This window comes from Phyllobates terribilis, unplaced genomic scaffold (assembly GCF_046119375.1).
Source record: "Phyllobates terribilis strain yellow unplaced genomic scaffold, ASM4611937v1 Scaffold_10__3_contigs__length_209671492, whole genome shotgun sequence".
Classification (NCBI taxonomy): domain Eukaryota; kingdom Metazoa; phylum Chordata; class Amphibia; order Anura; family Dendrobatidae; genus Phyllobates; species Phyllobates terribilis.
In genome coordinates this window covers 149,247,528-149,264,049 of record NW_027362770.1, presented here as the reverse complement: position 1 = coordinate 149,264,049, position 16,522 = coordinate 149,247,528, and positions in this window count along the sequence as shown.

Below are 16,522 nucleotides of genomic sequence, written 5' to 3'. Positions count from 1 at the left end.
ATCCTGCCGGTGTCGTCCTGACAAATTAGTGGCAGCGGTGGGATACTGTGTGATCCTGCCGGTGCCGTCCCTGACAAATTGGTGGCAGCGGTGGGATACTGTGTGATCCTGCCGATGCCGTCCCTGACAAATTGGTGGCAAGCGGTAGGATATTACAGAACATCAGTGGCTGGATTGAGCAATCATTCCTGTCACTGAAAACTTGAACGGTTCTTGCGAGAATTCTGTGCAGAGCTTTAAGAAATCAGACTCAGTGTTTTAATATTTTTTATCTGGGACATTACTATACGTGTAGCAGTTGCATCCCCTCCCTTCTCTTGTTTTTCTATCCTATCTTTTATTTGGCAATAATGGCTACACGTGGAGAGCCCTGGTATCACCAGCAGACGAAGACCACTATCACTGCCCTCTGTGAGCTGAGGCAGATTGACCCCACGGGCAAAACTAAGGTCCAAATGATTGCTGAACTGTTGCAAGGTGCTGCAGAGCCCATCCGACAGCAGAGCCCTGATGATGGGGCGGCCAGCCAAGGCCTGGATGGCGCTGCTGCAGTGGTCCCACCTGTGATTGCCAGCCATACCCGCAACCAGGATAGTGTGGACCCCCACCTGCAGATGGCCTTGGAGCAGCTCGCCGCAGATGATCGTGATGGACGACTGCAGCTGATCCTGAAATTCCAGGAGCGAGCAGAGCAACGGGACCCAAGCTGACCGAGAGGCTGCTGAGCGCCATGCCCAAGCTGACCGGGAGGAGCGCCAGGCCCAAGCTGACCGACAACACCAGCTGGAGCTCGCCTGGATTCAGAAGGAGTCACCCTCTACGCAGACCCGTGAGTCCAACAGTGCCAGTTGCTTTAAACCCCGTCCTGAGCACTTCCCTGTGATGGAAAAGGATGGGGACTTGGACACATTTCTGCGAGGCTTTGAAAAGGCCTGCAGACAGTATCAGCTGCCCACGGACCAGTGGGCAAGATACTTAACTCCAGGGCTCCGAGGAAAAGCCTTGGAGGTGTTCGCTTCCCTCCCTCGAGAACAAGATGGAGACTATGAGGCAGTCAAGCAGGCCCTGATAAAAAAGTACCAGCTGACTCCGGAGGTTTACCGGAAAAAGTTCAGAGCCCTCCAACGTGGACCACATGACACCTACAGCGATGTGGTAGATGGGCTCAGAACCAACTTTGAGCAGTGGATCCGAGGACTGTCAGTCACCACCTTCGAGGACCTGAAGGATCTGATGGTGAAGGACCAGTTTCTTCATCTTTGCCCAGTGGAAGTGTGACAGTTTGTGCTTGACCGGGAGCCGAGGGAAGCAGCCAAAGCAGCCCAGATCGCGGATACCTATGAGGTCAACCGCACACCAGAGGTGCGGAAGTCAGCCACCGCCAGCTGGATAGGGGGTAAGCTGACGACCACCCCCAGTGTTCCAGCCAGCCGGCCCTCAGCGGGTCCTGCCCAATCTTTTAGCACCCGGCCCGCATTTGACTCCCGTAAGTGCTATACTTGTGACAAGACTTGTCACATCAGCCTCTCCTGCCCGCAGAGGCAGAAGAAGAACCCCACACCTAAGGCCCAGGGGCCTGCTGCAGCAGTTCTTTTTGTGGGTGGGGTGGTTGGGGGGGTCTGTGACAATTTGCAATCAGTCACCGTGGGTGATAAAGTCACTATGGGGCTCAAGGATACCGGAGCCGAACGGACCTTCATCCGCCCTGAGTTGGTGCCCCTGAAGATCTTATCCCTGGGAAAACCCTGACTGTCACTGGGATTGGGGGTTTTCGCCGTCCTTTGCCCATGGCCCGGGTTTTCCTAGACTGGGGTGCGGGGAGGGGGTTGTGGGAAGTGGGGGTGTCAGAGAACCTCCCGACCAATGTTTTATTGGGGACTGATCTGGGACGGTTGATTGCCCAATATGTTCCTGACAACCCTCCCAGATCTGATATGTCATATAATGCCACTGTCGATGACGTCTGTGATGAGAATGCCAGTGATATGAACACTAATATGATGTATAATGATGATATGTATTGTGGTAACGGAGTGCTCAGCCACATCGCCCGGCAAGGTGATGTTGCTGAGGACCCCCAAGATGGAGCCAGCATGAGTGCTGAGGGCGATGGGAGCAGGCCCGGGAACCTTGAAGCCAGTGGTCCCGTGCCGCCACCCAGTGTCACGACGGACTGTGACTTGGCCAGTATCAGCTGCCCCATGACTGGCACGGCTCCTGAGGTATTTGGGGATGGTGGGGAGGTGGTGCCTCCAGCCTGTCAGGCTGATGGCAAGAGTTTGTTGTCCTCCAGGAAGACGGCCTACATAGCCGCTGTCACCCGGTGTATGAGTACCCAGAACGCACGTGATGCGCTGCCTTCTGGGCCCTCATCCCATGGTGGGACAACAGAACTGGCTGTGGACCCAGAGCCGGTCCCAGACGGTTCCAGCGAGGTTGGGGCCCTAACGTCGCTTCTGGCTACCTCCAGCCAGGAGTTCCAGTCGGCTCTGCGCACGGATGTCAGCCTAGAGGCGTTAAGGGACCTCGCGGAGAAGCCCATCTCCGAATCCGATAAGGAGAGGGTATTCTGGAAACAGGGGAGGTTGTACCGAGAAACGGTCCCCTGTAACCTCCAACAGGAGTGGATGAGGGAGAGATAGCTGGTCGTGCCCTATCAGTTTAGGGAGGAGTTGTTGCGGGTTGCCAATGAGATTCCTCTAGCTGGACACTTGGGGGGCCGCAAAACAAAAGCCCGGCTGTCGCACCACTTCTATTGGCCCCAAATGGGGACAGACATTGCCAACTACTGCCGCACCTGTATCACGTGCCAAAGAGTGGGGAAGTTGGGGCGTGCCCCCAAGGCTCCCCTGATCCCTTTGCCCGTGATAGAGGAGCCCTTCCAGAGGATTGCTGTGGACATCATTGGCCCGCTGGCCATGCCCTGCAGCTCTGGAAAGCAGTTCATCCTTACTGTGGTAGACTATGCTACCCGGTACCCGGAGGCAGTAGCTCTGTCCTCCATTCGAGCCGATAAGGTGGCGGATGCCCTGCTGGCCATTTTTTCACGGGTAGGATTTCCCAGGGAGATGCTCACAGACCAGGGGACTCAGTTCATGTCTCGCCTAATGGAAGCTCTCTGTAAGAAAATGCAGGTGCAGCACCTGGTATCAAGTTCGTATCACCCACAGACCAATGGTTTGTGTGAACGATTCAATGGTACCCTTAAGCAGAAGCTTAAGATGCTGGTCGAGTCACATGGGCGCGACTGGGAGCGGTACCTCCCACACCTGCTCTTTGCTTACAGAGAGGTACCACAGGCCTCAACGGGGTTCTCCCCCTTCGAGCTCCTGTATGGCAGACAAGTCCGGGGACCCCTTGGTCTGGTAAGAGAATCCTGGGAAGGGTAACTGAACACCCCCGAAGTGTCCGTCATAGAGTATGTCATGCGGCTCCGTGACAAAATGCAGGCAATGACGCAGCTGGTGCATGAGAATATGGTGCAGGCCCAGGCCAGCCAGAAGCTGTGGTACGACCGGAACGCCAGGGAGCGGGTGTACGAAGTGGGTCAGAAGGTGTGGGTCCTAGTCCCAATGACCCAGAACAAGCTTCAGACGGCTTGGTAAGGCCCATACCCCATATGCCAGCGCCTCAATGACGTAAACTACGTGGTCACCATTGACCATGCCAGGAAGAGGCAGAAGGTCTTCCACGTCAACATGATGAAAGCTCATCATGACAGGGAGGCCTGTGCCCTTCCTGTATGTAGCGTCCCTGAAGAAGGCGAGACAGAAGTCCTGGTGGACTTACTGGCCGCCGCCCGGGACGGAGGGTCTATTGAGGACGCGGAATTCAACCCGCAGCTATCCACGGACCAGAAGTCCCAGCTGCGAGAGGTGTTCCGGCCTTACTTGACCCTCTTCACGGGTGTCCCCGGGAGGACACAGCTAGCTGTCCACCAGGTGGACACAGGGAGTCACCCCCCCAGTTCGTCAATCCGCTTACCGTGTCTCTCTAGAGGTGCAGGAAGACATGAAGGCGGAGATAGATGAGATGTTGGACCTAGGGGTGATCCAGCGGTCAAAAAGTGCCTGGGCCTCACCTGTAGTCCTGGTCCTGAAAAAGGACTGGACCACCTGGTTCTGCGTGGACTACAGGAGGCTAAATGCCATCACAGCTCCTGATGCGTACCCGATGCCACGCATCGATGAGCTGCTGGATCGCTTAGCCGGGGCAAGGTACTTGACAATTATGGACCTGAGTCGAGGATACTGGCAGATTCCTCTGTCTCAGGAGGCCCAGGAGAGGTCCGCCTTCATTACCCCGTTCGGGTTGTATGAATCCCTTGTCATGCCCTTTGGCATGAGGAATGCACCTGCCACTTTCTAGCGATTAGTCAACCAGCAGCTCAAGGGACTGGAGGGGTTCGCGCTTGCGTACCTGGATGACATTGCTGTCTTCAGTCCCACCTGGGAGGAACACCTGGGGCACCTGGAGCAGGTGCTCAGGCGGGTCCAGGGCGCTAGGTTGACTATAAAGCCTGCAAAGTGTTAGGTAGGCATGACGGAGGTGCAGTACCTCGGACACCGAGTGGGTGGCGGAACTCTGAAGCCAGAGCCTGGGAAGGTTGATGCCATCACCTCCTGGCCCTCCCCCAAAACCAAGAAGCAGGTGATGTCCTTCTTGGGTACGGCAGGGTACTATAGGAAGTTTGTTCCCAACTATAGTGCCCTTGCTAAGCCTCTGACGGACCTCATGAAAAAGAAGCTGCCGCATACAGTCGACTGGACAGCTGACTGTGAGCGGTCCTTCACGGCGCTGAAAGCTGCCCTGGCCAGTTCCCCAGTACTGCAGGCCCCGGACTTCACCCGGCGGTTTGTAGTCCAAACAGACGCCACTGCGTTTGGCCTGGGTGCTGTGCTCAGCCAGGTAAATGGGCAGGTGATGTTCCTCAGCCGCAAGTTCTTACCCCGGGAAGTGGCATACGCTACTGTGGAGAAGGAGTGCCTCGCTATAGTGTGGGCCCTGCGGAAGCTGCAGCCCTATCTATACGGGCGCAACTTCACCATAGTGACTGACCACAGCCCCCTCAGCTGGCTGCACCGGGTGTCCGGTGACAATGGTAAACTACTGCGGTGTAGCCTGGCTCTACAGCAGTACGATTTTACCATTCAGCACAAGAAGGGTAGTGAACATGGCAACGCCGACGGGCTGTCCCGTCAAGGAGAGACCGAGGAGGTAGTCTTAAAGGGGCGATCTGTAAATCACCCCTTACGTCACCTCAAAGAGGGGGAGATGTAAGGAAAATATTAATGTCAGGAAATGTTCTTCCATATCTGCCTGACATAGATGTTCACCCCCCTCCCTTATTCCCCTTCTGCTCAGCACAAAAGCCCCAATTAACACACGCCTGGTAAATAGTTTATGCAAACACGGCCAGCCAAGGAGTGTTATAACTTCGTTAGGAAGTAAGCATTTTGTCTCTGAAAGACGCAGGAGGTAATTAAAACGCAGGCTGGCACTAATTTGCGTGTAACTGTTGAAGCTGCTTCCCGAGCTTCAAAGGGGAATTTGCAGACATGATGACTCCGATATGAATTATGAGATATTATGAGCTCCATACGTCCGACAGTAACGGGACCCATATGTGTAGTGACCAAATCAGCCCAGGGATGTATAGGTAGTTTTCCAGGACTGTAACCGAAATCAGGGAGCTGTAGCGCAAAAACACCAGAATGGCAGACTGCAGTTATGTGATGTGTGATATCTAAATAAAGATAAAATCATAAGGGAAAAAATGGTGTAGTTTGCAAGCTTCTGCGATCAACGAGCGATGAGTTATCGCAGAAGTTAGCGTTTTTAATAAAAATGTACAGGCTGGAGACCGGCCCACATGATGTCACCACAAGGGGCGTGTGGCCAGATCTCCCCTTAGGTATAAGAGAACTCATGGACAGTACAGGAGCACTCATTGCCAGGGGGGAATAAGAATTATAAGTAACAGGTCCTGTTCAATAACAGCATATTTCATCTGGAGAGCCCCTCCTCCACCTATAATGAATCGTCTCCACGATTGTATAGAGTAAGTTGTCTTCTCTTTACCCTGTTTATTTTATGTAACTGCGTATGTATTTTAATGTCCCCTTTGTAACATCCTTGTATATATTTTTCCTAAACACTGCCTCCCTTTTGGATTAAATATAAAATTTAATAGTTCTGTTTCTTTTGTTCTGTAATCGTTCCCTTCCCCCGAAGCCATACGCTACCAGAACGCAGGCGTCCGGCCAGGCCTGTAATATATTTCAAACTCGGCCGGTGGTGGCAGAGAATCTTAATAATTGGGCTATCGTGAAGCTGACAGTGACCGTACGGAGGGCGTTAAACACGGATTCCAGTCTGTGGAACCCAGGGTGTTGTGCCATACACTCACTGGTCGCTTACCGATACCTACGTAGAGAGTAGTCTGGATCGTGTGCTCGCGACTCCGGACGAAATACGGACAGCGTGACTGCAATGGCGCGATATTGCGGGATCTCCCCGGTGTTGACCCTCTGTGTGTGTTGGAGTTCCTGACTGTGTGTGGGTGGATTCCCTGACAAATTGGTGGCAGCGGTGGGATACTGTGTGATCCTGCCGGTGTCGTCCTGACAAATTGGTGGCAGCGGTGGGATACTGTGTGATCCTGCCGGTGCCGTCCCTGACAAATTGGTGGCAGCGGTGGGATACTGTGTGATCCTGCCGGTGCCGTCCCTGACAAATTGGTGGCAGCGGTGGGATACTGTGTGATCCTGCCGGTGCCGTCCCTGACACACACAGAGCTCACATCCATTATATATTACTGGGAGGGAAACATAGAACTCACATCCAGCCTATATTACTTGAGAGACACACAGAGCTCACATCCTGCCTATATTACTGGGAGGGAAACATAGAACTCACATCCAGCCTATATTACTGGAGAGACACATAGAGCTCACATCCAGCCTATATTACTGGGAGGGAAACATAGAACTCACATCCAGCCAATATTACTTGAGAGGCACACAGAGCTGACATCCATTATATATTACTGGGAGGGAAACATAGAACTCACATCCAGCCTATATTACTTGAGAGACACACAGAGCTCACATCTTGCCTATATTACTGGGAGGTAAACATAGAACTCACATCCAGCCTATATTACTGGAGAGACACATAGAGCTCACATCCAGCCTATATTACTGGGAGGGAAACATAGAACTCACATCCAGCCTATATTACTTGAGAGGCACACAGAGCTCACATCCATTATATATTACTGGGAGGGAAACACAGAACTCACATCCAGCCTATATTACTGGAGAGACACATAGAGCTCACATCCAGCCTATATTACTGGGAGGGAAACATAGAACTCACATCCAGCCTATATTACTTGAGAGGCACACAGAGCTCACATCCATTATATATTACTGGGAGGGAAACATAGAACTCACATCCAGCCTATATTACTTGAGAGACACACAGAGCTCACATGCAGCCTATATTACTGGGAGGGAAACATAGAACTCACATCCAGCCTATATTACTTGAGAGGCACACAGAGCTCACATCCATTATATATTACTGGGAGGGAAACATAGAACTCACATCCAGCCTATATTACTGGAGAGACACATAGAGCTCACATCCAGCCTATATTACTGGGAGGGAAACATAGAACTCACATCCAGCCTATATTACTTGAGAGGCACACAGAGCTCACAGCCATTATATATTACTGGGAGGGAAACATAGAACTCACATCCAGCCTATATTACTTGAGAGACACACAGAGCTCACATCCAGCCTATATTACTGGGAGGGAAACATAGAACTCATATCCAGCCTTTATTACTGGAGAGACACATAGAGCTCACATCCAGCCTATATTACTGGGAGGGAAACATAGAGCTCACATCCAGTCTATATTACTTGAGAGGCACACAGAATTCACATCCATTATATATTACTGGGAGGGAAACATAGAACTCACATCCAGCCTATATTACTTGAGAGACACATAGAGCTCACATTCAATCTAGATTACTGGGAGAGACACAGAGCTCACATCCAGCCTATATTACTGGGAGAAACACACAGAGCTCACATTCAGCCTATATCACTGGGAGGGATACATAGAACTCACACCCAGCCTATATTACTGGGAGAAACACACAGAGCTTACATCCAACCTATATTACTGGAGGAGACACAAAGAGCTCACATCCAGCCTATATTACTGGAGAAGACACAAAGACCTCACATCCAGCCTATATTACTGGGAGAAACACACAGAGCTTACATCCAACCTATATTACTGGAGAGACACACAGAGCTCACATCCAGCCTATATTTCTGGAGAGACACACAGAACTCACATCCAGCCTATATTACTTGAGAGACACACAGAGCTCACATCCAGTCTATATTACTGGGAGGGATACATAGAACTTACATCCAGCCTATATTACTGGGATAAACACATCGAGTTCACATCCAACCTATATTACTGGAGACACACACAGAGCTCACATCGTCTATATTACTGGGAGAGACACCCAGAGCCCACATCCAGCCTATATTACTGGAGACACACACATAGCTCACATTCAGTCTATATTACTGGGAGAGACACAGAGCTCACATCCAGCCTATATTACTGGAGAGACCCACAGAACTCAAATCCAGCCTATATTACTGGGAGAGACAAACAGAGCTCACATACAGACTATATTGCTGGGAGAGACACACAGAGCTCACATCCAACCTATATTACTGGAGGAGACACACAGAGCTCATATCCAGTCTATATTCCTGGGAGAGACACACAGAGCTCACATCCAGCGTATATTACTGGAGAGACAAGCAGAGCTCACATTCAATCTAGATTACTGGGAGAGACACATAGAGTTCACAAGCAGCCAATATTACTGGAGAGAAACACAGAGCTCACATCCAGCCCATATTACTGGGAGAGACACACATACCTCACATCCAGTCTATATTGCTTGAGAGACACACATACAAAGCTCATATCCAGCCTATATTACTGGGAGAGACACACAGAGCTCACATCCAGCCTATATTACTGGGAACAACATACAGAGCTCACATTCAGTCTATATTACTGGAGACACACACAGAGCTCACATCCAACCTATATTACTGGAGAGACACACAGAGCTCACATCCAGCCTATATTACCGGAGAGACACACAGAACTCACATCAAGCCTATATTTCTGAGAGAGATACTCCCACGAGAGAAAAATAAACTTTTATCATGCTACAAACTGCATATCAGGGGGTCTGATAAGGAATGAAATAATGAAGAGTTGGAACTTTAATAACTAACAATAACCTCTAACATACTGTCTGTAAAAATATTTTTTTCCATGTTAATGTTGTCAATACACTTTAATTAATACAGCGACTTCTCTTTGGGCAACACAACAGGCAAAGACATCTGGAAACTTGGGCTTTTGTCATATGATCCTTTAGGGTATGTCAACACATCTTCAACTAATCCCCAACTATTTTCAGGGAAATAAGCAGCAGCTAATTCACACCCAACGATGCAGATTTTGGTACAGATTATGATGCTGATTTTACTATGGAAAACTGTAACATGTAAAATAACCTGGTAAACTCTCCTGACATCTCCATGGCTTCTTTGTCTGGTCTTCAACAAAGCCTGGTTATGCAGAGACAGGCAGGGAACTAGGAAAGGGAGCCACAGAAGGCTCGAAAGAGGAGAGTATAGTGCTTTTTTATTTATCCCCTGCTGCTTTCCCCTTGGCCTTCCCTTGCTTCCAGTCACCTTAAAAGAATGGCACAACATTACTCTCCCAAAACTCCAGTAATGGGTCTCCTTACTCCCCACATGTTTACAGACTGTTATAGAAAAAAGAGGGGATGCTACGCAATGGTAGACCATACACTACCATACATACTATAAAAAGTTGCTTTAAATATGTCTGACATACAGTACAGACCAAAAGTTGGGACACACCTTCTCATTTAAAGATTTTTCTGTATTTTCATGACTATGAAAATTGTACATTCACACTGAAGGCATCAAAACTATGAACTAACACATGTGGAATTGTAGCACCCCGAGGGCTCGGCTGCTACAGGGGTATTGCACCTCTGCCAGAGGTGTGATATTCCACTCCCGGGTAAGGATGGAGTGTGGACCAGGACTCGTTTAGCTGCATGCACCACACACACCCCATTTCCGAGGGACAGCTCAACGGTGCTCCCACTAGACAGAAGTGCAGGCACGACTGACTATGTCCCTGGCTGGAGTGGGGAGGGGGGTGGAACACCCAGTGCTGTAGGGGCAGATAGGGGTTGGGTCTTTGGGCATAGGTAGGAGCCCATTGGTTGCTAGTCACCTGGGCTCACAGATAGAGGGAGGTATATAAGGTGGGCACCATCTTAGGACAGCGTTCAGTTCAGAGAGGAGTTCAGCCAGAGAGGGCTGACAGGGAGCTGTGGCTCAGTCTGGGCCCAGCTCCAGAGGCAAGCCTGGAGTGGAGGCCAGAAACAGCAGAAAGAGAGAGGAGAAGGAGCGGAAAGGAAAGTAAGAAAGGAACTGGAACAGAGGAGAAAGGAAGCAAGGAACACAGAGAAAGGCCCAGAGACACGAGGACAGAAGGAACCCCATATGCCCAGGAGATACAGGGTGAAGGGTTGGCAGAACAGGGTACCGGAACCCAAATTGGTGGAGGCAACAGATTCCTCAGCCAAAGACCGGAGGTTGTTACCACATCTTGGTGCGACCCCCCACTACATCCACCAGGAAAGCATACCGCATAGGGTCAGGGAAACCGGGAGAGGTTTCGCCAACAGAAGGCCCGAGGGAGCTGGACAAAGGTGGGTCACTGGTGGGGACGACCAGAGAAAGGAAAGGAAGGGAGCCCTGTGCCACGCTCTGGAACTGCCTGGGAGTTGGTCGAGTCCCTTACCTGGTGGACGCAGCACGGCTTGGGCAGTCATCGCCTGCAGGATTGACACGAATAACAACTGTGAGTAAAGCATTGGAAACTGCAACCGCACGTCTCTGTGTTTCATCTTCGTACCAGCACCATCAGTACTGGGACGCTCACACCATCACTCCCATTATCTCCACACTAACTGCCCTGAGGCTATACTCCTCCCGTGGGGAGTCATCCCATTCTAAGCTGCACACATAATACCAGCCTCAGCGGTCTACCCCGCAGCGGCGGTCCCCATTGACCGCAATCCACGGGTGGCGTAGTCGGACACTTGTTACAACATTACTCAGACTGACACTGGTTTGACCACCCTGGGCACGGACTGGGTCACCGCCACGGAAGACTACAACCCCCAGCGATCCGGCTCCGGGTATTCCCTGCACAACACAGGCCCAGGGGGCGCGTCAGAATGATATACTTAACAAAAAAGTGTGAAACAACTGAAAATATGTCTTATATTCTAGGTTCTTGAAAGTAGCCACCTTTTTCTTTGATGACTGCTTTGCATACTCTTGGCATTCCCTTGATGAGCTTCAAGAGGTAGTGACCGGAAATGGTTTTCACTTCACAGGTGTGCCCTGTCAGGTTTAATAAGTGGGATTTCTTGCCTAATAAATGGGGTTGGGACCATCAGTTGTGTTGTGCAGAAGTCAGGTGGATACACAGCTGATAGTCCTACTGAATAGACTTTTAGAATTTGTATTATGGCAAGAAAAAAACAGCTAAGTAAAGAAAAACGAGTGGCCATCATTACTTTAAGAAATGAAGGTGAGTCAGTGCGAAAAATTGGGAAAACTTTGAAAGTGTCCCCAAGACTTGTTTGGGCTAAAGAACACAAGGAATGGACATTAGACCAGTGGAAATCTGTGCTTTGGTCTGATGAGTCCAAATTTGAGATCTTTGGTTCCAACCACCGTGTCTTTGTGCGACGCAGAAAAGGTGAACGGATGGACTCTACATGCCTGGTTCCCACCGTGAAGCATGGAGGAGGAGGTGTGATGGTGTGGGGGTGCTTTGCTGGAGACACTGTTGGGGATTTATTCAAAATTGAAGGCACACTGAACCAGCATGGCTACCACAGCATCTTGCAGCGGCATGCTATTCCATCCGGTTTGCGTTTAGTTGGACCATCATTTATTTTACAACAGGACAATGACCCCAAACACACCTCCAGGCTGTGTAAGGGCTATTTGACCAAGAAGGAGAGTGATGGGGTGCTACGCCAGATGACCTGGCCTCCACAGTCACCAGACCTGAACCCAATCGAGATGGTTTGGGGTGAGCTGGACCGCAGAGTGAAGGCGAAAGGGCCAACAAGTGCTAAGCATCTCTGGGAACTCCTTCAAGATTGTTGGAAGACCATTTCCGGTGACTACCTCTTGAAGCTCATCAAGAGAATGCCAAGAGTGTGCAAAGCAGTCATCAAAGCAAAAGGTGGCTACTTTGAAGAACCTAGAATATAAGACATATTTTCAGTTGTTTCACACTTTTTTGTTAAGTATATAATTCCACACGTGTTAATTCATGGTTTTGATGCCTTCAGTGTGAATGTACAATTTTCATAGTCATGAAAATACAGAAAAATCTTTAAACGAGAAGGTGTGTCCAAACTTTTGGTCTGTACTGTACATTGTTCTGGGTGCTTCGTATCAGCCTGAGAATCCAGAACCTCTACATTGGAGACATCATCCACATTGACCGAAAGATCTAGCTTTATTGACACTCACCGTGTCTCCAACCAAAATCAAGTTGGCTATGTTCATTCTCTGACCTTTAGGTGAATGGCAATAGCCCAAAGTTCACAGCTGAATGTGGATGATGAAGGAGACAATATGTAGATTAGGCAAAAGGGTTAGATTATCAGGATTGCAGGAAGCACCGAGAGGGAGTTGTGCTTACCCATCAGCTCACGATCAATTCTATGGTGTCTACTGGACATGTATGAAGTAAACCTTCCGCAAGTCCCGAAATCTTGGAACTCATCACCATTAGTCCGATCAGCAGGTTCGGAAAGTTCTCGTTGACTTCTGCTTGTCTGATAATCCAGCCCTTTGATTTTGATGATGTCCCCTACTTCATCAACCTTGAGCGGCAAACTTTGGGCAATTGCTATTCACCCATCAGCTCACGATCAATTCTGTGGTGTCTACTGGACGTGTATGAAGTAAATCTTCCACAAGTCCAGAAACCATGGAACTCATCAACATGTGACCCGATCAGTAGCTCGGAAAGCTCTCGTTGACTCCTTCCTGCCTGATAATCCAGCCCCTTGAAGTAGATGATGTCCCCTATGTCATCAACCTTGAGCGGTAAACTTTGGGCAATTGCCATTTACCTACAGGTCAGAGAATGCGTATGGCCGACTTGACTACAGTTTGAGATGCGCTTGCTCTGGCCTTTTGGTGAACGATGATAGAACAAGGTCTTAAAATTTTGATCTCAATGACGTCTTCTACACAAACGGGCTGGCACGAGGAACAGAGTACAGTCCAGGCCCACCCATCGGACTGCTCAGTGATGATTTTCACGTCGGGGGACATGCAGTATATAAAGTGAATTTTTGACAGTATTTTGGACTGTGATAGTGAGATGAGGGCACATTCAGAAAGCTGTCTGGAGAACTAACAGTTTAATACTAAGAAATCTGATGCCAGGACCCCATCTAAACACGGATCACTATGAAGTAAATTGCCAAATCTCGTTATAAATTATTAATTTACTCATCAAAACCAATTCACCTGGAGCTTTGTGCAATTTTGTTTTTTAATCATTTCCAATTTCTAATGAAACATCATCCTCAATTGCTCTCACACCTCTTAATGGTTATATTTAGACCCAATGCCTAATTGTAATAAATTACACCAAATTACTTTTACATTTTACGTAAAATTCTCCATCAAACTCCTCGTCTGGCCCAACGCGTTTCATGAGATTTATTTAGCCTTCATTTAGCTACCCGGCACTTTTAATTTCTGTAGTCCTTGACATGGAAGAATGCCTCAATCTCTTCTACAGAGCATTTCACCAGGCTCTAATTACACTATTAATTCAGAGAGAGAAGCAAACTCGGGCCCGCAGCCTTCATTATTCTGACCCTTGTCGGGCCATTGGTGCCACCGAACCTCTAGAAGCGTTGCTCACCTTCCTGTCTCCGTTCATCATAACTCATAGGATGTGACACGGAAGTAAGTCAGAAGTTAGATGAAGGTGCCATGATTTTGACTAAATCCATGGATTATATTAAGTGTATATGTAAGGGCCCCCTCTTAAAGAAGGATCCCGACGAGAGACATTTAGTGCTAGTGTCAAATTGGGATGTTTAGGTGAGTGTATGATGTTTATTTTTTTATTTTGATATTGTGTGGGGGCCTTCATACATTGTGGGGGCTACAAAGGGGACCAAGATATAGAGGGGGATCTACTAATGGGGCCTTGATATAGAATGGGGTCTACTAAGTGGGCCATCATACAGTGTGAGGGCTACTAAGCGGACCATCATTCAAAGTGGGGGCTATTAAGGGGGCCATGATACAGAGTGGGATTTACTAATGGGGGCCTTGATATAGAATGGGGTCTACAAAAGGGGCCATCATACAGTGTGGGAGATACTTAGGGGGTCATCATACAGTGTGAGGGCTTCTAAGGGGACCATCATTCAGAGAGGGGGTACTTTGGGGGCATCATAATGTTTGATGTTTACTGTGGGGGCCATCATACCGTGTGAAGGCTACTAAGGGGCCAGCATACAGTGTGGGGGCTTCTACAGGGTCCATCATATAGTGCAAGGGCTACTAAGGGACCCATCATACTGTGGTGGCTACTAAGGGAGCAATAATACAGTGTCGGGGCTACTAAGGGTAGACATCATACAGTGTTTGGAATACTAATGGGTTCATCATACAGTGTAGGGGGCACTAAAGGGGCAATAATACAGTGTGGGGCCTATTGTGGTGGCCATCATACAGTGTGGGGGCTACTAAGGGGGCCATCATACAGTGTGGAGAATTCTATGGGATCCTTTATGCAGTGTAGGGGCTACTAAGGGGCCCATCACACAGTGTGGAGAGGGTCCTGAGTTGGGAAGCATCCCTTGCCGAGTTCCCCCAATGTTTCCCTTAGGCCACGGCCGCACTATCAGTATTTGGTCAGTATTCAGTCAGTATTTTTTCTCAGGAGCGGGAGCCAAAACCAGGTGAGGAACAATCAGAGAAAAGGTACAACAGAAACAAGTCACCAATTCTGCATTTATCACCCACTCCTGGTATTGTCTCCCACTCCTGGGAAAAAATACTGACCGAATACTGACCAAATACTGATAGTGGGGCCGTGGCCTCAGACCAGGCGTCGAAACTCACATTCAGGGAGTGGGATAAAAGAGTGGATAAGGGAAAGGTCTGCTGAAAAAAAAGGGCACGTATGTGCAAAATTTGGTGCCATGCTCCATTTTTATAAAAAAACAGGAGATTGCACAATAAAAGGTAAACTGCAAATGAATGAGACCGAGCGGCAAATGTATAACACTGAACAACTGGATGTGGTGCTCCTAGGAGCGTCAGTCACCTTCAATCAATTGGGGTGGGTGTCTGAAAATCAATTGATATTTATCACCTACCGTTCAGACGAAAAGTTTGGACACACCTTCTCATTTAAAGATTTTTCTGTATTTTCATGACTATGAAAATTGCACATTCACACTGAAGGCATCAAAACTATGAATTAACACATGTGGAATTATATACTTAACAAAAAAGAGTGAAACAACTGAAAATATGTCTTATATTCTAGGTTCTTCAAAGTAGCCACCTTTTGCTTTGATGACTGCTTTGCACACTCTTGGCATTCTCTTGATGAGCTTCAAGAGGTAGTCACCGGAAATGGTTTTCACTTCACAGGTGTGCCCTGTCAGGTTTAATAAGTGGGATTTCTTGCCTTATAAATGGGGTTGGGACCATCAGTTGTGTTGTGCAGAAGTCTGGTGGATACACAGCTGATAGTCCTACTGAATAGACTGTTAGAATTTGTATTATGGCAAGAAAAAAGCAGCTAAGTAAAGAAAAACGAGTGGCCATCATTACTTTAAGAAATGAAGGTCAGTCAGTTCGAAAAATTGGGAAAACTTTGAAAGTGTCCCCAAGTACAGTTGCAAAAACCATCAAGCGCTACAAAGAAACTGGCTCACATGAGGACCGCCCCAGGAAAGAAGGACCAAGAGTCACCTCTGCTTCTGAGGATAAGTTTATCCGAGTCACCAGCCTCAGAAATCGCAGGTTAACAGCAGCTCAGATTAGAGACCAGGTCAATGCCACACAGAGTTCTAGCAGCAGACACATCTGTTCAACAACTAAGAGGAGACTTTGTGCAGCAGGCCTTCATGGTAAAATATCTGCTAGGAAACCACTGCTAAGGACAGGCAACAAGCAGAAGAGACTTGTTTGGGCTAAAGAACACAAGGAATGGACATTAGACCAGTGGAAATCTGTGCTTTGGTCTGATGAGTCCAAATTTGAGATCTTTGGTTCC